Genomic DNA, 24,935 nt, shown 5'->3' with positions numbered 1-24,935 from the left:
TTTTTGTTGTAAGTCTCATAGTAATATTTGATCTTTAAAATAAGAATATAATTTGGTAAAAATAAGTTTATAGAAAGTCGGGCTGGATTATGAAAGGTCTTAAATAACAAGATGAGTTTGGATTTTATCCTATAGGTAACAATGAGCCCTTAAAAGAGTCCTCCCACTAAAAAAAAAAAAAAAAAGAAGAAGAAGAAGAAAAAGGAAAAATCAAAAAGATATTTGGAATCCCAATCCCCACAATAGATTCCCTTAACATTCTGGTTAATTGTTGTGTCGGAACATTTCTCCCTTATCACTGCTTGACCTTATGATTAAAGGCATTTCACCCATAACCAAAGAAAGGGAAGATCTGTACACATTATAGGCAGGTATAAAGAACATGTTCTGGTCAAGACTGCTGCTTCCACTCAGACTCATCTGACTCAGTGAGTCAGGTGGTGACTTCTGAAACAGCCTCATCATAGATTACCCTCAGGGGGCTCCCAAATAAAACCCATGCTTGGGAGCATTTTCCCCTCGGTCTTCTGGCATGTCAGGCTAAAAGTCTCTTCTAATGATTTGTTATTTCATGGAGAGATACAGGGAGAAGTACAACTAGCACAGAGGAGGAATGTTGCCACCTAGGGCCCAGGGAAGTCCAGCACTCTTCTCTAAGAAACCTCTGATTCAGTCCCTCCTGATTCATATCCTTCCTACCCTTCCTCCAAAGATCAGCTATAGTTCCACAGTGTACCTAGGAGTACAGCCAGATGATCAGCCAGAAGGATGCAACAATTCAAGACAGCACCAAAAATGTTTTCCTCCATGCCATCCAATTCTGGGGGGTTTGTTTTGCCTTGTTTTTTAACTTTTTCTTCTTGTTTATGGTGTATCTTAAAGAGAGGCAATATCTTCTGTCCAATGCTACCGTAAAGTACTCCAAGCCACTTTCAGATAAATGATTCATAAAGCACAAAGACAGCAACTGATATTACTAAGCCATCTCTCCCCAGATATTCCTTGGGAGACCTGAATCCTGACACAGAATACAAGCGATAAATACCCTCTCTTATCTTTTTGAAAACTGCTGGCTTAGCCTCCAATCTCATAATCATGCAGACTCTGGTAAGTGTTAAGGCATAATAGTAGTGACTAGGAACACTCTTTTATAAGCTTAATGTAAATGGAAGCCTGGGGGTGACTGGTTGGCTCAGTTGTGGGAGAGGGGCATTTGACTCTTGATCTCAGGGTCATGAGTTAATTAATTATTAAAAAATAATTAATAAAATAAAATAAATGGAAGCCTGAATACCTAACCAACTTTAGTGAGTTGCAATATGAAGAGATACCAAAAATTACTATCCTTTCTCCTGACTGTAAGTTTCCCCCACTTATCAGCTTTATCCCTACACACCACAGAGGGCCTCCAATTCAAAGAGAGGAAAAAAAAAAAAAGAAATTTGAGGTTAGAGCAAAGATCCAGGTCTTGCCAAAACACTGGAGGAAACTGAAAAAAAAACAAAAACAAAAAACAACACTGGAGGGAACCAGAGTACTTTTGGCAATAAAGTCAAGTCTCTGAGATTTGACCTTCTGATATCTAGGCAAGTTCCTGTATCTAAAATATCAGGGGAAATGCCACACTTCCAGCCTCCACGAGCATGTGAGTTTCAATTCCGAGACACAGACACTGCCAACCATAGAGCTAACACACAGAGTGCAAGACCACACTACACTGCGAGTGAAAGAAATCCACGACTGGCACAGGATGTCATGAGATGTCTCACCCAGTTACAAACACGGTACACCCAAGACAGGCAGAGACTTGACCACATGCTCTAAAGGCTCATGAACAGCACTGCCCACACCAGGGCTCATGAGAAAGGAACTAAAAAACAGGTGATGTTTCTTGTGATCTATGCTAGTCAATCATTCTGACTGCCCAGGCAACCATACAATTCAACACCTCCCTCCAGCCTCAATCGAGGTTCCTGTCTCCACCTGCTCCTCTGACATCATCCTGTCATTATATCTTCTTTGAAATTCCTTTGATGAAAAATGAGTCATCTCTTCCTGCCAACACAAGCCCAGGCCTCTTCCAGGCAAGTCATTATTTTTGTCAGTCCTCTGAGGACAGGGCGCCACCCAGCGGCTCCTCCAGCTGCTATCTCTACACCTCCCAGGAAAGTGTCTCAGAGCAAGATCAACAGCCTGGAGAAAAAAATGTAAGAAATGAAAGAACTGAGGTTCTTGGTGGAGCTGGAAGGAGGCCTGTGACCCAAAACATAAGCTATCTATGCCAGTGGAACACAGAGTTGAGAAGATAAATAAGAATGAACGTAGGACACCGAGAGTCACACTTAAAACCTGGAAAGCCTTCAACCTCAGGGCATTCGCCTTAAAAGCTTTTGTTCCTTATACAATGTGCCATCAACTATTCCACATAAAGTGATAGCAAACCTAAATTTCTCATCTTGAGGCTTTGGGGCAACAGTAACCTACCCAGTGCTCAAGACAGTGATGCTCTAACTTCAAGATTCACAATGGCAGGAATAAGGAGACAAGCACAAATTGACAAAATACTATTCATACATACAAATCACCCTAAATTTTTTAAATAACAGCTTTATTGAGTTTAATTCACATACCATACAATTCACCCTTTTTAAAAAGATTTTTTTAATGTTTATTTTTGAGAGACAGAGACAGAGACAGAGTGTGAGCAGGGGAGGGGTAGAGACAGAGGGAGACACAGAATCCGAAGCAGGCTCCAGGCTCTGAGTTGTCAGCACAGAGCCTGATGCAGGGCTCGAACTCACAAACCATGAGACCATGACCTGAGCTGAAGTTGGACACCTAACCAACTGAGCCCCCCAGGCGCCCTTCAGTTTACCCTTTTACAGCAAATAATTCGATGGATCTTGACATATTCACAGAGTCGTGCAACCATCACCACCATGTAATTTTAGAACATTTCATTACCCCTCAAAGAAACCCTATATCCATTAGCAGTCATGTCCCATTCCACCCTCTCCCAGCCCCAGTAGCCACTAACCTACTTATTGTCTCCATGGACTTGCCTATTCCGTATAAAAGAATCGTACAATATGTGGTCTTTTGTAATGGTCTTCTTTCACTTAGCATGTTTTTAAGTTTGATCCATATTAGCATCGATTAATACTTGATTCCTTTTTGTTGCTGAATATTATACTATTGTATACATATGACACTTTTTGTTTATCTGTTGATCAGTTGATGGATATTTGGGTTGTCTCCTCTTTTGAGCTATTATGAATAATGCTGCTATGAGCATATGTTGTACAAGTTTTATGTGGATATACATACTCATTTCTCTTGGATATATACTTAGTGGAATTGCTAGGTCATGCAACTTTTTGAGGAACCACTAAGTTATTTTCTGAAGCAGCTGAACCATTTTACATTCCCACCAGCAACGTATAAGGGTTCCAATTTCTCCACATCTTCACTTTTTTATTATAGTAGCCATTCTAGTTGTTATGAAGTGGCATTCTCATTATGGTTTTGATTTGCATTTCCTTAATGAAAAAATGTTGAGCATCTTTTCATGTATTTTTTGGTCATTTGTGTATCTTCTTTGGAGAAATATCTATTCAAATCTTTTGCCCATCTTTGACTTGTGTGGTTTTTTTTGTTTTGTTTTTTTTTTTTCCAACGTTTATTTATTTTTGGGACAGAGAGAGACAGAGCATGAACGGGGGAGGGGCAGAGAGAGAGGGAGACACAGAATCGGAAACAGGCTCCAGGCTCCGAGCCATCAGCCCAGAGCCCGACGCGGGGCTCGAACTCACGGACCGCGAGATCGTGACCTGGCTGAAGTCGGACGCTTAACCGACTGCGCCACCCAGGCGCCCCTACTTGTGTGATTTTTAACTGTTAGATTCTATTGATTCATTTTATATATTTAAATATAAATCCCTTATTAAATATATGATTTGTAAATAATTTCTCCCATTCTGTGGTGTGTCTCTTCACTTTTTAAGTAGTGTACTGGGGACAGTACACTGGAACTCAGTGGGCTCAGTCAGCAGCTGGGCTCAGTCAGTTAAGTGTCCAACTCTTGATTTCTGCTCCGGTCATGATCTCATGTCGCGAGACTGAGCCGCATGTTGGACTCCACACTGAGCATGGATCTTGCTTGGGATTTTCTCTCTCTCCTTCTCTCTCTACCCCTCCCCCACTTGAGCGCACACACACGCACGCTCTCTCTCTCTCTCTCTCTCTCTCTCTCAAAATAAATAAATAAACTTAAAAAAAATAGTGTCCTTTGAAGCACTAAAGTCTTTAATTTTGATCAAGTCCAATTTATCTATTTTTTTCTTTTCTTTTGTTGCTTGTGCTTTGGGTGTCATACTCAAGAAATGATGTCTTAATCTAAGGTCACAAAGATTTTTTTCCTAAATTTTCTCCTAAATGTTCTTATAGTTTTAGCTCTTACACATAGATCTGTGGGCCATTTTGAGCTTTTGCATATAGTGTCAGGTAGGGGTCCAACTTCATTCTTTTGCATATGGATATGAACTTGTCCCAGTATAATTTGCTGAAAAGACAATTACTTCCATTGAACTGTCTCAACACCTTTGTCAAAAATCAACTGATTATAAATGTAGAGGGTTATTTTTGGATTCTCAATTCTATTCCATCGATCTATATGCCTATTCTTATGCCAATACCACACTGTCTTGATTACTATAATAAGTTTTCAAATTGGGAATGTGAGTTTTCCAATTTTCTTCTTTTTCAAGATTATTTTGGCTATTACAGATCCCTTGCATTTCTACGTGAATTTTAGGGTCAATTTGTCAATTTCTGCAAAAAAAAAAAAAAAAAAAAAAAAAGCCAGCAGGGATTTTGGTGGGGACTACATTGAATCTGTACATCAGTTTGGGGAGTACTACCATCTTAACAATATTAACTCTTCCAGTTCATGAACATATAAGGTAAGAAGCAATCTGAGCCATTGTTTTCTGATACTTAAATTTCCTTATGTTCTATCAAATACTTAGCACACTGGAGATACTTGATTTTAAGGACCCCCCCTGAAAAGAAATAAAATGCTAAAAGATACTAATTAGAAAGCCACAAAGTGTCTTTCATATTGCAATACATTATGCTTTTTAACTAGTTTCCAAAACAGCTGAGTACTCTAAGACCTAGAGACTTAGCCGAGCTTAACTAGGTCTGAGAGGAACAGCAAAGGTCCTGTGATCTGCCAGGCCCCACTGGCCTTGGCTCATTCCACTTTAGTAAACGACAAAAGATGGAATAACTATGACCCACTTCTCTACCTCAATGAGGTAGAGAAATGCCTCAAATGAGACAAAATAAAATGTTCAGAGATTATTTTACATCTTCTTTTATATAAATTGGCCACAAATAATTTCTGAGAGAAATAAATCTTTGCATCAGTACCAGAGTAGGGAACCAGACATTTTCAATAAAATGGACTCATATATAACAATTGGGTCAGAAGAGGGGACACAATCATAGCAACTCTTGGTGCTATATTTATATAGCAAACAATTTGCACTTAAATGTGTTCATTTAGAGTGGCTGGGGTAAGGGAGGAGGGGAGGGGGTTGGGGGAAGGGATACACTAAAGGCCTATCTAGCCCTCCTTTGGGTTGCCACTGTATTTACTAGACTAGAATAAAGGCAAAGAGTAGTATAACTTTATGTTATAATATATAAACTATACAATTAACATTATGTAGTTAAGTAGGCAAAAAGCTAACCAAAGGCAGTCCACTAGCTACCATCAACTCTGACCTCTTCGATTACACTACAAAGCTCCCACTTTCAAACATAATTAAATACCTCTTGGGTGAAAATAACCCATTTTCTTAGGATTAGAGAATAATCTTTATATGCATAACTAATCCTCTCTAAATCCTACTTTTACAAACAGGAATTATCTCCCCATTTTACAGAATAGGAAACTGAGACTTACAGAGATGAAGTAACTTATCCAAGATCATACAGCTAATAAGCAGCAATGCTGGGATTCAACCCCGGCATCTTCAATTCTTTATCTAGTGATTTTTCCACTCGTCTAGTGGCTTTCCAAATATCCCAAATCTCCTATCGATGCTTCATCTCAAGGCTTTCAAGGAACAGAAGACATAGGAGAGCAGCCGAGTCCCATTCCACCTCTGTTCTGAGTGGAACTGGCTTTCCTAGACCAATAACATGAAGGAGGGAGGGAAAGAGGCAGAGGTCAAGGTGGGAAGAAAGGGAGTTGTGGGCAGAGACAGAGAGAGAAATATGACCAAAGACCAAGATGGACATCAGAACAGAAGTGTGGGGGGAGTTCACCTTGCAGCTAAAAATGAAACTAAAAACGGCAGGCAGCCCTGGCCAAGAAAGATAAGATGACTTCAGTCAAAACTACAAACTTTTTTCCCCTGATGATTTCCATTTCTCCTCTGTAAACAGAAGTTAAAATATCACTTAATCACGGTTTAATCATTCTCCAAGTTCACTGCAGTTTAACTCCTTGTATTCTGAAGGCTTCCAGGATGCTCCTAGAAAACTCTGGAGGGAGCTAAGCAGACCATCAAAAGATGGCTAAAGCAAACAAGAAAGCAGAAGGAAACTTTCAATAAGCATAAGTCTCCAAAACCACTTTACCAAGCCGGAAGTTTTATATTAAGCTCACATGCCACCTGTTTCTTCAGCTTTTCAATCTGACACCTAATCCACGCATGGCCATGGCTCATGATAGGATTCCAGGAGTGAGACGCCAGACCAGAATTTCACTCCTGAGGGCCAGGGCTTTAAGACTGCTGGAATGTGCCTAGTAAAGATGTGGGGGTGTCTGGGCAGCTGAAAGTCTCCACAAGGGAATTCAGTAAGGACAACTGCTTTCCCTCAACCCAAGATTATGAATTTAAAAATAAATCTCAGTGACCCTCATGCCTTAAGAATCATTTGGAAAATAATGTTATTGAATCCAACAATTTGTCCCATTTGGGTGAACCGCAGAGAGGGAAAAAGAGGGAAATGTTCTTACCATCCCTCTCAAGGAGTCTGATAGGACAAATAGACAAGGGAAATCCCAAGTTGGCTTCCCAGAAGCCAAGGTTCATAAAGTGTGTATTTTTATATTTCTTGTATTTTCAGGTTTCAGGAAGACTGTTAATGCACGTGCAGCATCTATGAGGTACTAAGATATATATACAAATATATATGTATATATATATATGGTCTTTGTAATCCCACTCCATATATATATATATATATATATATATATATATATATATGGGATATAAAGTATTTGTAAAAGGAAAAACTACAGTGAATTGTAAAGCAGTATGGTGGAAGGCCTCTGTGGACTGTCATAGTGAAGACAGGGACACAACCTTGAGGCCTCAAGCTCCTCTCCTGGAATTTGTAAATAGGAGGCAGTGGGGAATAACTGTTTCCCTGACAGCCTAGATACTGCGGAAATCCTTCTCAGTGATCCCATTTCTCAACTTGACTAAAATAACTACCACCCAGATTCTTGGAAATTGCCGTTTTCCTTATTCAATTGGGAGCTTTATCACCATAGCAGTGCAGTTTTTCTTTTGAGCCGAACAGCTACAGGATTTCAGCATTATTCTCACCCAACTGATTCTTAAGACTGGAGGGTCACTGGGAACAGCCTAAGGGCACTTCAGAAGGCAAAGGCTCTCCCATTCACTACAGTTGCTGGTAGATCACAAAACAAACAGTGCATAGAACAGAACTGAGATGTTTCCACAAAGTTACCTCATAGAGCTGACTCTCTGAAAGGGTATATTACCAATACCAATTAGAAACTGGGCATGGGGCTTGGAGTCCTACCTTGCTCTACACACACAAATGCTCCTACCATGACCACCACCATCCCCTTCTCAGACAGCAATAAAAATGTTATGAATGACATGGGGGGTGGTTCCTGGACCCTTCTATGATGTCCTCCTTGCACAGCAAAATGATGACAGCAGGGCCTGAGGCAGTTCTTTGTACATTAGTCATCAATCTGGAAAAGTCCTGCATAAGAAATCCTATGAGCTGGCCCAACACCTGAGGCTCTACAAGCCAATCATGGTTGCTGAAGTTTTTGTTTTATTGGAGGGTTTCAGTTGTTCATTTTTTGTTTTGTTTTGTTTTAGGTTTTTTTCTGGGGTACAGAAGAAACATATGGCTGAAAATAATCCATTTTCTTAGGATTGAGAAAGCAAGGGCTGCAGCTTTGACCTTTGTTAAATGTGATGTTTTGAACCAACAAAAGCTGAAGGAACCTGACAAGTAGGATGGAGTGGGGTTACAAAGACCAGGACAACTATATGGCCCTCCTAGACAGAAGTTCCTTCTGTCTCTATGTCTGAAAATACTGACAGCATAGACTTCCCTCAAGCCTGATTACTGTTTGATTTACATGCAGGAAGGGCAATCTTTCACAATCATTTTTCTTATCAGTTATTTATTTCTGATAGTCCCCACTGCTCAAAAGAAATAGTTAAAAACAAAAACAAAAAAAAACAAAAAAAAAAAACTTAAGTATGAGAAACTACCTAGCTTTACTATTTACCAGGAGCTCCCAGAAGGAAAAACATTAGAAAGAAAAGGAGGAAAGGGTATAAAGAACTCCATGTTTCCCCAACTGCCTCTTTCACTGAGTAAATACCACTGACTCTTGAGACACTAGGAAAACTCCACCTTACCCTATTTGAGACCAAACTAGCATTCAGCTTTCCAAGGTCCCAATGAACAGAAACTCCATCTCCTCCAGTTCTATGACCAAATCAGGACAAGAGAAATTACGGCTTTGCTAAGGTAGCTCTCCAAATACACACAATACCTTCTTTTCTCAAGTTGACCAGAGGACTGTGTGAGCCCTTTGAAAGCCATGCCTATGACTGTATTTTCAACACCTAGTTCTGTGCCTTTCAAAGAATGGAATTTAACAAGTGTTTGTTGACCTTAACTACCCTTTTGGGTTCCAGGTGATGCCCTAAACAAACCCTGGTCCTCCTATAACTATGGTCACCAATTTCCCTTCTCTCAAATCCCCAGGCCAATAACAGTGATTCCTGGTCTTGGAAATCCTAACATACCTCCAAGTTTCTAGACTTTCTCAAATAATTCTCAAATACATCTTTGAAATAGAATTCCTAACCCTCTTGACATTTGTATTGTTTGGCATTTTTGTTAAGGAAAGGAACTGAAATAAAGTTAATCAAAAGAAGTCACAATTCCCCAAAGGCTGGGGTCTTTCAAAGGACCGTTCCTCTCCAAGGCTTCAAAGGCAAGCACTGGGATTCAGAGAAACCAGGTCATAGTTTCGGCTTGTCAATAACCAGCTGGGTGATTTGAGGAAAGTGTCCTTTGACCTCTCTGGGTGGGCTCTTGCTCATCTACCTTTGTAAATCTGGGGTTGATCCACGAACCAACTAAACCTCTAGAGCTAAACCAGTGATGTCTAGTCTAGTGGGTATAATGAGAATTCATTTCTAACTGGCCTACCCTAAGCAGGAATTTTCTATAGAAAAATGGCCTTAAAAGGGAAGAAAATGAAAGAAAGAAAAGGCCTTATATGAAAAGGATAAAAATCTTAAGTTAGTGGAGAAAGCCGAAACTGTGACTACAGAATTTAAAAGAAGACTCTTTGAGGTCTCCCCACACCCAGCCACTCGCACTCTCTCCCAGACTCCTTGAAAGAATCCTGAACACTGAAAACAAATAAACGCAAAAGGCAAACACACAAATCAGCATTCTGGATGAGAAAAGAACTGCTGAGAGCTAGAAATCAGGTTTAGGAGAAGAAAACAAAGATTTAAAAAACAGAAGAAATAAGAAAAACAGCAAAAAGGGATACAGGAGAATCACAACGCACTTGCGTTTAACTATACAAATTTGACCACAGAGAGAGAAGTAATTTAAACACACACACACAGGTTTGCTCACGGCTCCACTCGGTGAGGTTTTATGCCAAGGTCAGGTTATGCACCAAGGTGAATATGAGAGAGAGGATGTGAATCTGAGACATCAGTGAGTCTCAGTTCCCATGTGGTCTCACACTGCCAGCACCTTGAATACTGAATATGATTCTAGTGTTTGAGAAGACTTATTTTCTTACCATAAAATGCCCCCTAACTACAAGCCAACTACTCCATGCAGTGTTCTAACTCTGTCCTGGCATATACACAAAACCATGTTTATATACTTTGATTTATGGGTCATTTAAGGTATTTTTCAAAGACAATTTTGATTCTTTGGGATTTTCACTTTATATGCTGCCATTAGGATCTAATCTCCTGCAAGAGGTAAGATGAGACTTCACCTTGTGGGGAAGACAGGGCAGACATGGAAATCCTTCCTAAAAGCTCAAGACAATACAGAAAAGGCCAAGAAAGAGACCACCAACTTAAATATCTGTGTCACCCTCTAGCCACACACCAGCAACTCGGGAAAGGAAGTGGCAAGCTTACAAAACAGCCCAGAGACTTAAGATGGGTAGCACAGCAGGTCTCTCATGGATGGCCAGGGAAATGGAGTGGCTGGGCACTTGCTCGGACGTGCCATTAATGACACTCCCCCAGCCTGGTACTAGAGTCACTGGGGCCAGACCAGCCCTGAGGACTCCCCCTTTCCCTACTGAGATTTCCTTTTCCTGCTTCTCTCACTACTGTGTATTTGGAAGACCAGGGGCACCTCCTCTACAACTCAGTTCAAGGTTCTCCTGGAGCACGAGAAACCTCACTACCCTCAATCAAAGACCAAGAAAGTAGATGACCTCTTGGAGTCATGACCCACGCCCATCCCACAAATAAGAGCAGTTTTGCCAGAGAGTAATAATATAAGCTCCTCTTAATGAAATGGAATCCTTGTTGACATTCAACTATGGAGACACTGAACCTCTAAGAAGTGTCTACATAGAGAATAAGTCTTTCCCTTTGCCTCTGACTGACAAAAAGACCATGCCTGATGAGAACCTCTACCTCCTTTTATTCTAAAAAGACAAAGGTCTGACTGATAGCCTTACACAGCAACATTTGAAATCAGAAAAATAAAGCTAGCTACACTCAGCATCTGTAGTAGACAGTAGTAATATTTTTTTTTTAATTTTTTTTTTCAACGTTTATTTATTTTTGGGACAGAGACAGAGCATGAACGGGGGAGGGGCAGAGAGAGAGGGAGACACAGAATCGGACACAGGCTCCAGGCTCTGAGCCATCAGCCCAGAGCCCGACGCGGGGCTCGAACTCGCGGACCGCGAGATCGTGACCTGGCTGAAGTCGGACGCTTAACCGACTGCGCCACCCAGGCGCCCCAAGACAGTAGTAATATTTACAGAACAGTCAATATTTCCTGAGCACTTACTATATACCAGGCACTGTTCTAAGTACTTTTTACATAATTACCTCACTCACTTCTCATTACCACTGTATGAAAATGGCACTATCACAATCCTCATGTTATAGTTGAAAAACTCTGGCCAAAAGGGGAAGGCTAAGTTGACACACTAAGTGACAACGTGGGATCCAAGGTCATCAGCAGTGTAGATCCTTGGGGAACTCTCATTTTGGATGTATTTCATAAAAAACAGGAAGAAGGAAAGGCTAGCAAAAGCAATCACCAAAAATTGGAGAAATATTATCATTTCCTTTGTTTCCTTCTTTCCACTTCTGCAAAAGTCTCTGATTAAGTCTCTCCAGTTCTCTTTAGCTATCTTTCCTCCCCCCAAACCCCTCAAACACGGTACCTTCACAGGCTCTCAAGTCTTCCCACAGCAGCTTAAGGAAAAGAAAAAAAAATGTGAAGAAGGCCTTAATCAAAAGCCCTTTTCTTTTGGCAAACAAAAGGCCTTGGTATTTCCACAGACTAGTTATTCTTAACCCTAACCAAAGATTCTTTGGCAGAGAAAGAAATATGAAAATGTTAGGCTTGTGGGAATGGCTTGTGCTTTGGGCTTTTGTGTCTCAGTCAGTAAAACCAGCCCACAGAAACATAAACACACCACCCCTCAGTAACTCCAGGCCGACTTGGTCCAGGGTCTAGGGAGAAAGAGAGAGAACAGAGTCCCTACTACGCCTGATGGTCTAGGCCCTCTCTCCTCTATGCCCTTCCTGAGAGGGGGAATGTTTGACAGTTTTTCAAGCACACTAGGCAGAAAAATACATCTGAAGATACAGACACATAACAGATCAAGTTCTGACAGTGGAAGAAAAGCAACAAGTGGTAGCAGATGAGGGCAGAGATGAGGCCTAACTCTGGGTGCTCTCACTAGCCTCTGTGCTTCTCACCCCAAATCACCCCACTTTCCTAAGTAAACTGCTAAGATCTGGCAATTGTTTCAAGTGCTTTCTCCACTTAGCACTGGGTTTTAGAGGCATAGTGTGGCCATGAATGGCCTTAAGTAGTCAATATTTTCCCAGCAGGGAAAGGGAAATTAAGACTATTTTTAAAAATAGGTCAGTAAGAGGGAAAAAAGGAGGGGAAACAGTCTGCCCGAAGTCAGGAAGGCCCCGGCAGCACTGACCCCAGATAGATCTGGGCTAAACTCTGAATCTCTGACACTCCCACCCCCATCCACTGCATGAGCATAGTAGCATTATGATACTAAAGTGCCTAAAGCCTTTATACCCAGGCAACAGCCCCCTCCCCTTGCTACCTTACCCAGGATATTATGAATAAAACCACTATGAGGACACAGGCCCAGAGGCATATCTCCTAGCAGCCAGGTCTCTGTCACAGTGGGAAACAAGAGTAGCCAGGTATGAGGAGTCTCAGCCCAGCTTTGAAATCCCCTGGAGTGAATAGCCCAAATTAAGCTGTGATTGTTATCTATAATGGTACAAAACCTTGAGGTGTTAAACCATGAGGTAATAAGGTCCCATGTGGTTTAGGACTCTGAATTCTCTTGATTACCCAGGAAGCAGGCCCTCATCTTGCTCCCATGCAGTATCAAAGGCAGGTGGAGTAAAAGGCACTGCTCAGCCAGGCTCAAGCCACCAGCAAATTTCAAATGTCTGGCCTACAGTAGGCACACACATTTTTGCTGAATGAATAAATGAATAAAACATTTCATCTTCAACTGCGATAATCAGTTCCTTCCTACACCCAAGGGGGTGGAGGCAGTGTCAGAGAATTCTAGACAGTAGGGGGAAAAAAAGCTTTCTTTTCCCTGCCATTCCCCGGTGATCAAGCTCTCTGTTGCAAAGTATAATGCTCCCTTCTATATAAAATTCATTACTTGACTGTTCTCCCACAGAGTTGGATAACAGGCCACACTATCCTAATCAAGGACAATGGTGTTTCTGCAGCTGGTGTGCAATATACAGAGTCCTCTGAAAGACAACACAGCATAGTCAGGGAGATGTCCCTTGCAGCAGTTTTTATATAGCAACAACCTGGAAACAACCCAAGCATTCAACAACTAAGAGAATGGCTAAGTGAAGCCATTACCAACATTATAACTGAACTTATCATGACTATAGAGAAACACTAAAAATAAAAAAAAAATAAAAAAAATCCTTACAATGTTACATGAAACAGGCATGCAAACATACATGTATATGTTAAGTGAAAAAAAGCCAGACACAAAAGGCCACATGTTATAGGATTCCATTTATAGGAAAGATCTAGAATAGACAAGTCAGAAAGCAGATTAGTGGTCACCAGGGGCTGAGGGAGGGGAAGGGATGGGGGAGTGACTGCTTAATAGGTACAGGGTTTCCATTTGGAATCGTGAAAATGTTCTGAAGCTAGACTAGCCGTGATGGTTGCACAACATTACAGATGTATGTAATCTCAATGAACTGTACATTTTGAAACGATTACAATGGTAAATTTTACGTTATGTGTATTTTGCCACCAAAAAAAAACTGGATTGGAAAAAAAACACATATATAGGTCAGGATTACAATTATGTAAAAGTAGACATGAACCAGAGGAACTCAGACAAGTCCCAACATCTGTTAAATTAAAATGGAACTTCACTGATGTTGGACAATAAATAAAAGGAAAGGAAAGTAAGAAAGGTCAGAAGCATGCAACCAGCCCTGAAGCCATACTTACAAGCTACAAATAAGTGCCCACCAAGGGGGGAGACAAGTTACATGGCTCACCAGGCCCTGGAACAGCAGGTGTGTGTGTGCTAGGGAGTGAAGGAGAGAGATCTCAGGCCCTACTCAGCCCTGTCCTCTAATCCCCCTTAAAAACACTCCCTAGGGCAGAGAAACCATCTGTTTCAACAAAGCCTAGAGCCCTACAAGCATATTAACTCCTTCACTGCTCACCTCCTACACGTGGGCTTCACTCAATATTAAGTGTTCCTTTTAAAAATGCCTTTATTTTTTTAAACAATTTTTTTAATGTTCCTTTATTTTTGAAAGAGAGAGCGAGAACAATCATGAGCAGGGGAGGAACAGAGAGCCAGGACGGAGGATCCAAAGTGGGCTCTGTGCTGACAGCAGAAAGCCCGATGCAGGGCTTGAACTCACGAACCACGAGATCATGACCTGAGCCGAAGTCAGATCCTTAACGGACAGAGTCACCTAGGCTCCCCTAAAAGTACCTTTAAATGTTAGAATATAAGCTCTACAATGGAGGAGACTTGGCCGTGTTCTCTGGTATATCCCTAATACCCAGAATAAATCAACATCAGAGGACATTCAATAAATTATTGTTTCATTTATGACTATTTTCTAAAGTCTCCCTCTTCTCGTCACTTGTCCTCACTTAGAGTCTGACCTGGTTTCCTCAAATTCACTCAACCAACCAATATTTTGTGTGCTTGTGCACAGGATAAGTAGTCTCCTCACTGTGCGGTCTATCACTAGACCCCAGGGCCTAGCACAGCACACACGGTGAGTGCTCATACATATCTGTCAAATGAAAGAATAACTCACTTTGGTCACCACACCTTATCAGCGTTCAGTACTGAGCACTAAAATCTGGCTAGGTATGGGCTAAGTACCATGAGAGTTACAGAAATGGGACATCTATTAAACACTCCTTTCAAAAAGCTTACAATTTCAATGGGAAGACAAAACTACCATGCAGGAAAGTGATACATCAGCATGAACAGTGATAATCTGAGAAGTCTTCATGGAGAAGCAAGGCCTGAGGTGAGGCTGGAAGGAATGGATAGGTTTCAGTGAAGTATAAAGGGCATTCTAGGTAAAAACTGCCTAAGAAATGGCCGCAGTAGAGAATGAATGAGGCACTTCAAGGTACAATAAGGAGATGGATTGGGGCGCCTGGGTGGCTCAGTTGGTTAAGCATCCAACTTCAGCTCAGGTCATGATCTCACGGTTCGTGGGTTCGAGCCCCGCGTCGGGCTCTGTGCTGACAGCTCAGAGTCTATGCTGACAGCTCAGACAGTTCAGATTCCGTGTCTCCCTCTCTCTCTGCTCCTCCCCGACTCAGGTTCTATTTCTCTGTCTCTCAAAACTAAATAAACATTAAAAAAAAATTTTTTTTAAAGGAGATGGATCTGTCTTCAGCTGAAAGTGTTCTGGAAATTCCATGCGATAAGCCTGGAAGAGTCGGATGGGGACAGAATACAAAAGTCTGTCATGGGGCATCTAGCTGGCTCAGTTGGAGGGGCAAGCGACTCTTGATCTCGGGGTCGTGGGTTTGAGCCCCACACTGCATGTAGAGATAAAGTAAGTAAGCTTAAAAAAATAATTTAAAAATAAAAGGTCTGTCCTACTTTTGGTAACAGAAAGCACCAAAAACAAAATATGATGCAGTTGCAGTAGTTGAGGCGTGAGGTGATGAGTGACTGGACCAGACTCATGGCAAAGGGAATGGGAAGAAAGGGACAAACTTAAGAGAAATTCTGAAGAAACAAAAGGACCCGATGACAGACTGAAAATGGGAGTTGATGAAGAGACTGGAGCCAGAGATGTCTCCAGGGTTTCTGATCTAAGACAGTGGAAAAATGTGAGCACAACTGTCAAAACTGGGGAAACAAGGAGGAAAGCCAAGTCTAGGCTTGGTTGTGAAAATACTGAGTTCAAAGTGATATCCAAGTACAGATGTCCTGCAGGCAGCTGAAAAACAGACCAATAAATTGAGATTTTTATACATACAATGGAATATTATTCGGCCTTAAAAAATAAGGAAATCCTGTCATGCTACAATATAGATAAAACTTGAGGACATCAGGCTAAGTGAAATCAGCCAGACACAGAATGGCAAATACTGCATGATTCCACTTATAAAAGCAATTAAACTCATGGAAGCAGAAAGTAAACTGGTGGTTGCCAATGGAGGTGTGGGGCGGGACAAGGAGTTGCTGTTCAACCAGCACAGCGTTTCAGTCACGCAAGATGAAAAAGTTCTAGAGATCTGCTGCACAACAAATGTGCACACAGTTAACAATGCTGTGCTGTACTTGTAAAAATTTGTTAAGAGGGTAGATTTGGTATGACATGTTTTTTTACCATAATAAAAATAATAACAGCTAAAAACACTGAGAAATTTTAAGTAGTAGAAGACAGATGTGGGAGTTTGCAATTCCAAAGAAAAGCTGACGCCAGAAGAACTGGCTAGAGGAACAACAACAACAGAAAAGGTCAGGAGCAGCATCATAATGCCAGCTATGTCTGTATGGTGTATTTACATGTCCCGCTGTGTTAGGAATTTTACCTGTGCCATTCCATGTAATCCTCATAATTTTATGTGGGAGACACTCTTATCCCCGTTTTACAGATGAGAACATGGAAGCTCAGAGAAAGTAAGTAGCCTGACCCAAGTCACTCAGCTAATAAATGTAGAAACTTGGATTTTAACCCAAACCAGCCTGGATCCAAGGCCCTGGTCTTCCCACTTCACCACACTGCCTCACCCCTTAGGTAACTGCCAGAGGTAGAGTCAGAAAAAAGAAAAGACTCAGCAAAGGCACATAAGCAGCAATAAGGTAAAGGAAAACCAAGAAATGCCCTCACTGAAGCTAACAGAGAAGAACATTTTGAATAGGCAGAGAGGTCACGGACAGTATCAAATGCCAACACTCCAACACATAATGAAGTCCACACTCCAAGCTATCTGTAAAGGGTCATGAAAAGATGGGAGTCCTGGGCCAGGTTCTGCAGCCCAGAGAATTTCAAAGAAACAGAAGCCCAACGCGGAGCTAAATGGGCTTCTCCCTTGTTATCACTGACACACACTTGGAGCTGCTATTCTCCCGGCTACACCACAGGCCTCATGCCGAAGTGCATCACCTGACGAGTCCCAGGAAATACCGACCCAAACACAAACCATTGCACAACACAGGGTCATGTTCAACTTGAGCTGCGGGAAAAGTGTCTCCACTCCAACTGTAGTTCAATATACAATCCGTTTGTTTCTAAAACCAAACTCCCTTTTAGAAGGATTTCATGTACCTGCTCTCTTCTTCTCTTGTCCTGGACAAACTAAAATCAGATACATACAGCTCCACTTCAGGTGCAGCCCTACCTCTCTATATGACCTCATACTGCTGCCAGAGTTCTACTTCTCTATCAAAAAGCCCCTGATTGTTTATATCATTTCTCTGCCTTGAAAATATCTAGTGCTGTCTACTGCCTACATTATTGCTTAGCCCTTTATAACACAGACTCAACTCTCCATTCCAGCTTCATCTCTCACCCTAAACAACTGCCTATTCTCCCCAGCTTCCTACTTCACAACACTTCTCATTCTTCCCCAGAGGAAACAGACTTCCATGAGTTTATTCCTTTGCACACCTGTTGTCTTTCCAGAATACCTTTTCTCCCCTAACTGGCAAACTCTTACCCAACTTCAAGATTCGGCTCAAATACCAATTCTGCTGTCAGGTCTTCCCATCACCCACCAGGCTGCCCCTAGTAATCACTCCACCTCTGCTCTCACAGTACTTTGTTCGTATCCCTATAAATAGCACCAGATAAATAGACAGACGGGATAGATATCCCACTGGACCATGCAAGAGACTGACAATCCCTCAATGACAGGGATTGTCATTAATCTTTGTATCCTCAATGTCTTGGATAGGCAAAAGGTTCTCAATGAAAGGAAGGGAGTGTCGGAGGAGGCGCCTGGCTGGCTCAGTTGATGGAGCATGTGACTTTTTTTTTTTTAATTTTATTTATTTTTGAGAGACAGAGTGTGAGCAGGGTAGGGGCAGAGAGAGAGGGAGACACAGAATCTGAAGCAGACTCCAGGTTCCAAGCTATCAACACAGAGCCCGATGTGTAAAATCTTTAAAAAAAAAAAAAAAAAAAAAAAAAGAGCGGTGCCTGGGTGGCTTAGTCCATTGAGCACCTGACTCTTGATTTTGGCTCAGGTTATGATCCCAGATTGTGGGATCAAGTCCTGAGTCAGGTTCCATGCTGAGCGTGAAGGCTGCTTAAGATCCTCTCTCTCTCTCCCTCTGCCCCTCTCCCCCACTCTCTCTTGCTCACTCTCTCTCTAAAAAATAGATGAATGAATGAATAAAAATGTTTAAAATTTTAAAAAAAAGAAGAAGAAGAAAAAGAAGGAAGGGGAAAGATACGGACACTTCCAGAGAGAGAGAGACAGAAAGCATGAACATTATCAGGGAATAAACCAGTTAGTTGATAACAAATTATAAAAACTCATCTTCCAAATCAAAGGATTTCAAGATGTATCAAACCAGGAAGTCTATAAGGTTCCTGCCACTCCATAATGAGCAAAAGATACTGTTTAGCAACTGATATTCATCCAGAGGGTCCATGCCTACAGTTGCTGTAATGAATAATACATATGATTAGAGCTATATAGCCTGGCGTTTCTCCAGGAAAATTGCCAAAAGAAACTGTGGCAGAATGGTGGGGACAATACTAATAACTACTTCAAAAAACACAAAACCAAGGATGAGGGGAAAATGATAATTTATACTTTGCTAACATACAGGCTCACTCTTTGAGAGCGAGACATAGTGTAACAGTCATCTCCTGTCATAACAAAAAACACAGAACTACCCCACACATTTGAAAATCTAGAGTACGGATCATTATGCCATGGAATCTCATATTCCCCACGCATTTCAAACCAGCAGCAATAGAAGCCAACCCCAATGTGAACTTGTACTGATAACCCTTTCTAGCCCAGTAACATGCAGTAAGCCTAAAAAATACACAATTAAGGTGCTTGCTTTGACAGCACATATACTAAAATTTGAACAATACAGAGATTAGCTTGGCCCCTGTCTGAGGATGACACACAAATTCATGAAGCATTCCATATTTTTGATGGTAGGTATACTCGTGGTGAACACAGCACAATGTATAAATTTGTCAAATCACTAAGTTGTACACCTGAAACTAATGTAACATTGTGTGTCAACTCAGATAAAAAGAAAAAATAAAAATTATTTTAAAAAGCTAAATAGAGGAGCACCTGGCTGGCTCATTAGGTGGAGCATGCAACACTTGATCTCAGGGTTGTGAGTTCAAGCTCCACACTGGGTGTAAAAAGTACTTTAAAAAGTAAGATTTTTTTAAAAAGAGCTAAATACACACACACACACACACACACACACACACACACACACAATTAAGGAGGGCATAAACTTTAATAGTGTACAAAACCATCATGCATCCAAAAACTACAGGATTTACTGAAAGTCTAAGTAGGTGCGTAGTACTGTAAAAGATGTTGACAGGCCTCACCCCAGAAATATGCAGATTCCCAGATTCCTTGCACTGGAGAGAATCACCCCATTGTGATAGGTTCGTTTAAGGGCTCTGGGAATGGGAGGGGTAGACAGTTCTCACTGTGGAGGATGCAATCCTGTCTGTTGGTGACTCAAGCCATTTTCCACTATCCTGGCTGCTGTAGAGACAGACATTTTTATTGACCGCCCTGCACACACGTGTACCTTCCTTCTCTCAGTCCTCAAGCTAATTTCCAAACACCCCAGTCTATCATCAGTTAGAAAGCCCACATTGTCTGCTCCAGGATGTCAACTCCAAGTCAGAAACAAGATTGAACTCTCATCAAGTCTATAATTCTACCCTAAGCCTGTCAGTCCCAAGTAACAGAAGCCAATTTGCACTTGACTGTAATATGTTGATTTAAAACACGGCACCAGCTCCATTTCTCTCCGAGGCAGTCACCTACCACAAGCAAGAGTGATGACATAGCAGTTTGTCAACCAATTAATTCTATCAAGTTAACCTGGCCTGATTTTCTAGCTCAGTAACAGCAAGAAAAGAAAAAGAGAATCTCAACCTTGGACCAATCTGGGGTTCCAATGCAGGATTTCTGTAGAGCAATGATTAGGTCATTCTTGGTATTGCGTTTCCCGATTAACACAGATGGATCTCTCAGTGCAAGAGGAAAAGGTACTAGGGCTGGGAGGATCAGTGAAGCCATTTAAATGTCCAGAGTTGCTAGGAGAAAAGTTTCAGAATAAAACAGTGCAGTGATGAGATGATGACATGTGGGAGCTGTTGACTAAGTGAAAGAGACACTTGGCACCTGTCCCATGATGAAATTAACTGCACAGTAAAATATCAGAACCAGTTGGCCACCGAGCCTGAAGACAGTGCTATCCCTAGAGCACAAGAGGCCAAGAGCTATCAGAGGGGTATTCAAAGTGTTACACGTAACTTGAATAGCTTTTAGAAGTGCAATAAAATTAAAAACCAACATCCAGAGCTTTGAATATATGTTTTAGGACCAGTAATTCTACTTCTAGAGACCTATCCTAAAAGTATCATCAGAAATGCACAGAAGATTTTATTTACAAAGATGTGGATTATAATAGTACAGCTGTAAAAAATTGGAAACACACATGCCCCACAAGTGGGAAATGTTAAATAAATGGTCCTTTCATTTGAGGAAATTCCACAAGCTGTTAAGAAATGATTTAAACAAACAGGTAAAGGCATAAAAATGCTTACAAAATAATAAAGAGCAAGAAAAAGAACTACATTACAATAATGACAAACATATAAAAACAAAACGTTATGTATATACGGATAGGAAAATATTAAATGGGAGACACCTGGCTGGCTCAGTGCATAGAGCAGGTGACTCTTGATCTCAGGATTGTGAGTCTGAGCCCCACACTGGGTATAGAGATAACTTAAAAAGAAAACCTTAAAAAGAAAAGAAAAAGATTGAATGGAAACACAACAAGTTATGAACACAATAATCTGCAGGTTGTAGGATTTTTGTGATTTTTGGTTTTTATTTTTCTATGCTTTCTACAAGGCCAAAATAGTGTATCTATTTAATGGCAGAAGAAAAAAAGTGTTTTTTTTTTCCTGAGATTCTTTATTAGCCACATTGAAGAGGGGAAGAAAATTCCCCCCAAAAAAGGTCAATCTCTGAAAGGTACATGTCAGGGTATGAGGACTTCTCCTGCATGCCCAGACATGGTAATAACAACAGTCTTCCAGTCTGGCCTACTCACTGGATGTCCAAAGTAAGAGAATGAGAAAAAGGGCTTGACAAACACCTCACAGCTAAGAAACCAAACTGAGTGTGTGCCTTGTCAGTAGTCACCTTGTTCACTTGCTCAACGTTGCCACTGCCCAAAACATACTTGGAACCCCTCACTTGGAACTGCCTCCAGACTAGTAATACCATCTTTCCAATGTCTTCAAGAGCAGTATATTTTCATTCTTTGAGATTGGATTTAATGTTTCAAAATAGCCTAAGTCTTAGATAATATCGTTTTTTGACCAAAATTAAGTAGGACTATAAAACAACTGTAGTTTCTTAAGGGAGTAATAATCTAGAGGTGAAGAGAGAAACCACAAAAAGGGTTTTGTGAATGTACACAGCACAGGCACCAATGTCAGAGTATTGTGGGTTTTTTTTTTTAACCCTCTGCAGTGACTATTGAAGGACATTTGGATACATGAGTTTAGTTCAATTCTTCAAATGTCCTTTCATGCTTAACATGTGCCAGGGGAAGAAGATACAAGAAGAAAGGAGTCTAGTTCCCACTTTTAGCAACAGTATAAAAAACATCTTCTGGGCTCCGACTCTGTGCCAGATGTCACACTTACTATTGTATGTAATCCTCACAACATTTTGGGAGGTAAGTTGTATTATCCCTATTTTACAAATGAGAAAACTGAGGCTTACAGAAGTTACAGGAAACTTGCCAAAGAAGTAAAGACTAGGAGGAAAATCAAATGTTTAATAACTGTAACTATAACATAACATGTTTAATAACCATAGTTAATAACTATAAGCATGCTCTAAAATCAGTACGTTTAAAGTGTTATGGCAACACTGATGAGGAAAAGAGAACTCTATCTCAAAATGCAAAAGGAAGAAGAAAGAGACGAGAGAGAAAGCAAGGAAAGGAAAGGAACTATGGGGGAAAGTAACAATGAGCTAGGCACTGAAAGAAGAGATGTTTGATATAAAGAGAGAAGGATAATGGTATTCCAGGCAAAGGCAACAAAACAGTACATGCAGAGTGAAAAGAAGGGTGAAAGTATGTGAGTACTGAGGTATATTTGTTTTGGGTTTTTTTTATGTGTCTTTTGGTTTTATTTTAGAGAGAGAGAGAGAGAGAGAGCACGTGCATGCACAAATGGGGAGGGGGACGAGAGAGAGAGAGAGACAGAGAGACAGAGAGAGACAGAGAGAGAGAGAGAATCCTAAGCAGGCTCCACACTCAGTGCAGAACCTGAGACGGTGCTCAATGCCATGACCCTGGGGGATCATGACCTGAGCTGAAATCCAGAATTGGACACTCAACCAACTAAGCTACCTAAGTAGCCAGAGATACACTTGTGTTGTTGTTTTTTTTTTTTTTTTAAATAGGTAATTATCAGGGTGCCTGGGTGGCTCAGTCAGTTAAGCATCTGATTTCAGCTCAGGTCATGATCTCTTCATGAGTCTGCGACTCACATTGGGCTGTCTGCTGTCAGCACAGAGCCCGCTTTGGATCCTCGATCTCCCTCTCTCTTTCTCTGCCACTCCCCTGCTTACACTCTCTCTTTCAAATATAAAAAATAAACATTAACAAAAAAAATTTTTTTAATCAGTCATTATCTCACAGACCTATCCCAATTTTGTTTAGCAAAGACTAGAGAACCACCTTCTCATCATTCAACCTTAACCACATATCTGCTTTCCTATTAATCCCCAATTGCCAGTCCACGGCACAGGCCTGGACTCTGCCAAAGAGCAGGACTTGGGCCAATAGTAAAACCCGTCATGGGGCGCCTGGGTGGCGCAGTCGGTTAAGCGTCCGACTTCAGCCAGGTCACGATCTCGCGGTCCGTGAGTTCAAGCCCCGCATCGGGCTCTGGGCTGATGGCTCAGAGCCTGGAGCCTGTTTCCGATTCGGTGTCTCCCTCTCTCTCTGCCCCTCCCCCGCTCATGCTCTGTCTCTCTCTGTCCCAAAAATAAATAAACGTTGAAAAAAAAAAAAAATTAAAAAAAAAAAAAAAAAACCCGTCATACCCACAGAAAAGATCCATCTGGGCAGAAATCACTTAATAACTATGGTTTTTGGCAGAACAGAGAAGTAAACCTTAAAGCCCAGAAGCAGCAACAGCAATGGGATATACTGTGCCCCAATCCTGGTGTCAAAGCACCAAGGAGTCACAAGTAATTGGGGACCAGAACTTCAAAAGACTTCTACAATGTCTCTATTCTCCCACTGGGTTCCCTTCAACACTAAATGGAAGAATGGCTGTAAGCTGAATCATCTCAAGAAAGGCAAAGTAGGTAACTCAATGAAAAGGGGAGCCTATGACCTCTTTCTGTCAGTTCCTCTGGAATACACAAAGATAGAGGTGAAATGAAAAAGGGAAGTGGTCATTCACCATAATCAGGGGACGCAGTGTGTGAAACTCAGCCCACAGGACAGTTTGACAAAGGCAATGCCTTGTATCTAACTATCTGCCTGGCTACCCAGGGTTGGAGAAATAATTGTCTAAGACCTATAACAACATTCCAGAAATGAGTATAAAGACCATATCAAAACAACCACATGCCCTCTTTCCAGATACCTCTCTCACCTGAGAAAGATTCAAGTTCTGGGATAGAAGGAAGGTTAAATCAGGTGCTTTCTGTGGGTGAATGAACAAGACAAACTGCTGTATCTCATACATTATAGTCTATAAAGACTATTACACAGTGTATACACATGAATGTAGGATGAGAAAACAGGACACAGCTCAAGGAGGCTAGTGTGGAGAGAAAAGATCTATTGTCCTCACTTCAAAGCACCATACTCTGTACTCCCCCAGAGAATAAGGTGCCCATGAGTGTCACACATACACTTGGGCAGTTGTGGGTATTCAACCCCCTATGGCACTTGGTCCCCAGACAGCACCAGCCATCTTGGCTGCTATACTCCCAGGAAAGCCTTAGCAGGACAGATGTTCTCAGACCAGCCAAGCCTTGGGTTTACCAATGTAAGCCACCTGTTATGTGAGTATTTTAGGACCTAAATGGATTAATGCATGTAAAATGCTTAGATCAGGGCCCAGTCCATAACTAACATTTGCTGAGTGCTTACTGTTATTACTATTATCACTAATGCCACTGTCTTCCAGTCTCAACCTTGATAACTGTCCTCCAGTGAGATCAAGGAAGAGACCTGGAACCAATCATGTCAATGCACTACAAGAGTATAACTTGACCCAGCTCATTCTGAACCAAAGCAAGCACAAGGACTTACCCTGACTCAAAGACTCTGGGAGGGACAGGGGAAAGAAGGTCTAGAACTAACATTTGGTGAACTCTGGCCACATTCCAGACACTAAACTCTGTGTGTGTGTATACATATACATATATGTGTGTATACATATATGTGTGTACATATATACATGTATATATATGTATATATGTATATATACATATACATATGTATATCCTCGTGTTTAATGCCCATAGTAGTAAATGCTTCTGAGTTCATCTTGGAGAGCTAGAACCAAAATAACCCTAGTATCTGGGGTGGGAAAGTAGAGTGT

General features: G+C 41.3%; 1 protein-coding gene and 1 non-coding gene across 26 annotated transcripts in view; one reads left to right on the top strand and one right to left on the bottom strand.

Annotated features, from left to right (window-relative positions):
* The window catches only part of MACF1 (microtubule actin crosslinking factor 1), a 338,401-nt gene that overhangs the window by 253,179 nt on the left and 60,287 nt on the right, over positions 1–24,935 (bottom strand). The gene's annotated exons all lie outside the window — the stretch shown is intronic.
* On the top strand, positions 19,128–19,231 carry LOC112849050 (U6 spliceosomal RNA). The gene has a single exon (XR_003222500.1). It is a non-coding gene; the product is annotated as a U6 spliceosomal RNA (small nuclear RNA).

This window comes from Puma concolor, chromosome C1, assembly GCF_028749965.1.
Source record: "Puma concolor isolate L17-30 chromosome C1, mPumCon1.1.hap2, whole genome shotgun sequence".
Taxonomy (NCBI): Eukaryota; Metazoa; Chordata; class Mammalia; order Carnivora; family Felidae; genus Puma; species Puma concolor.
This window is presented reverse-complemented; position numbering and strand designations above follow the sequence as displayed.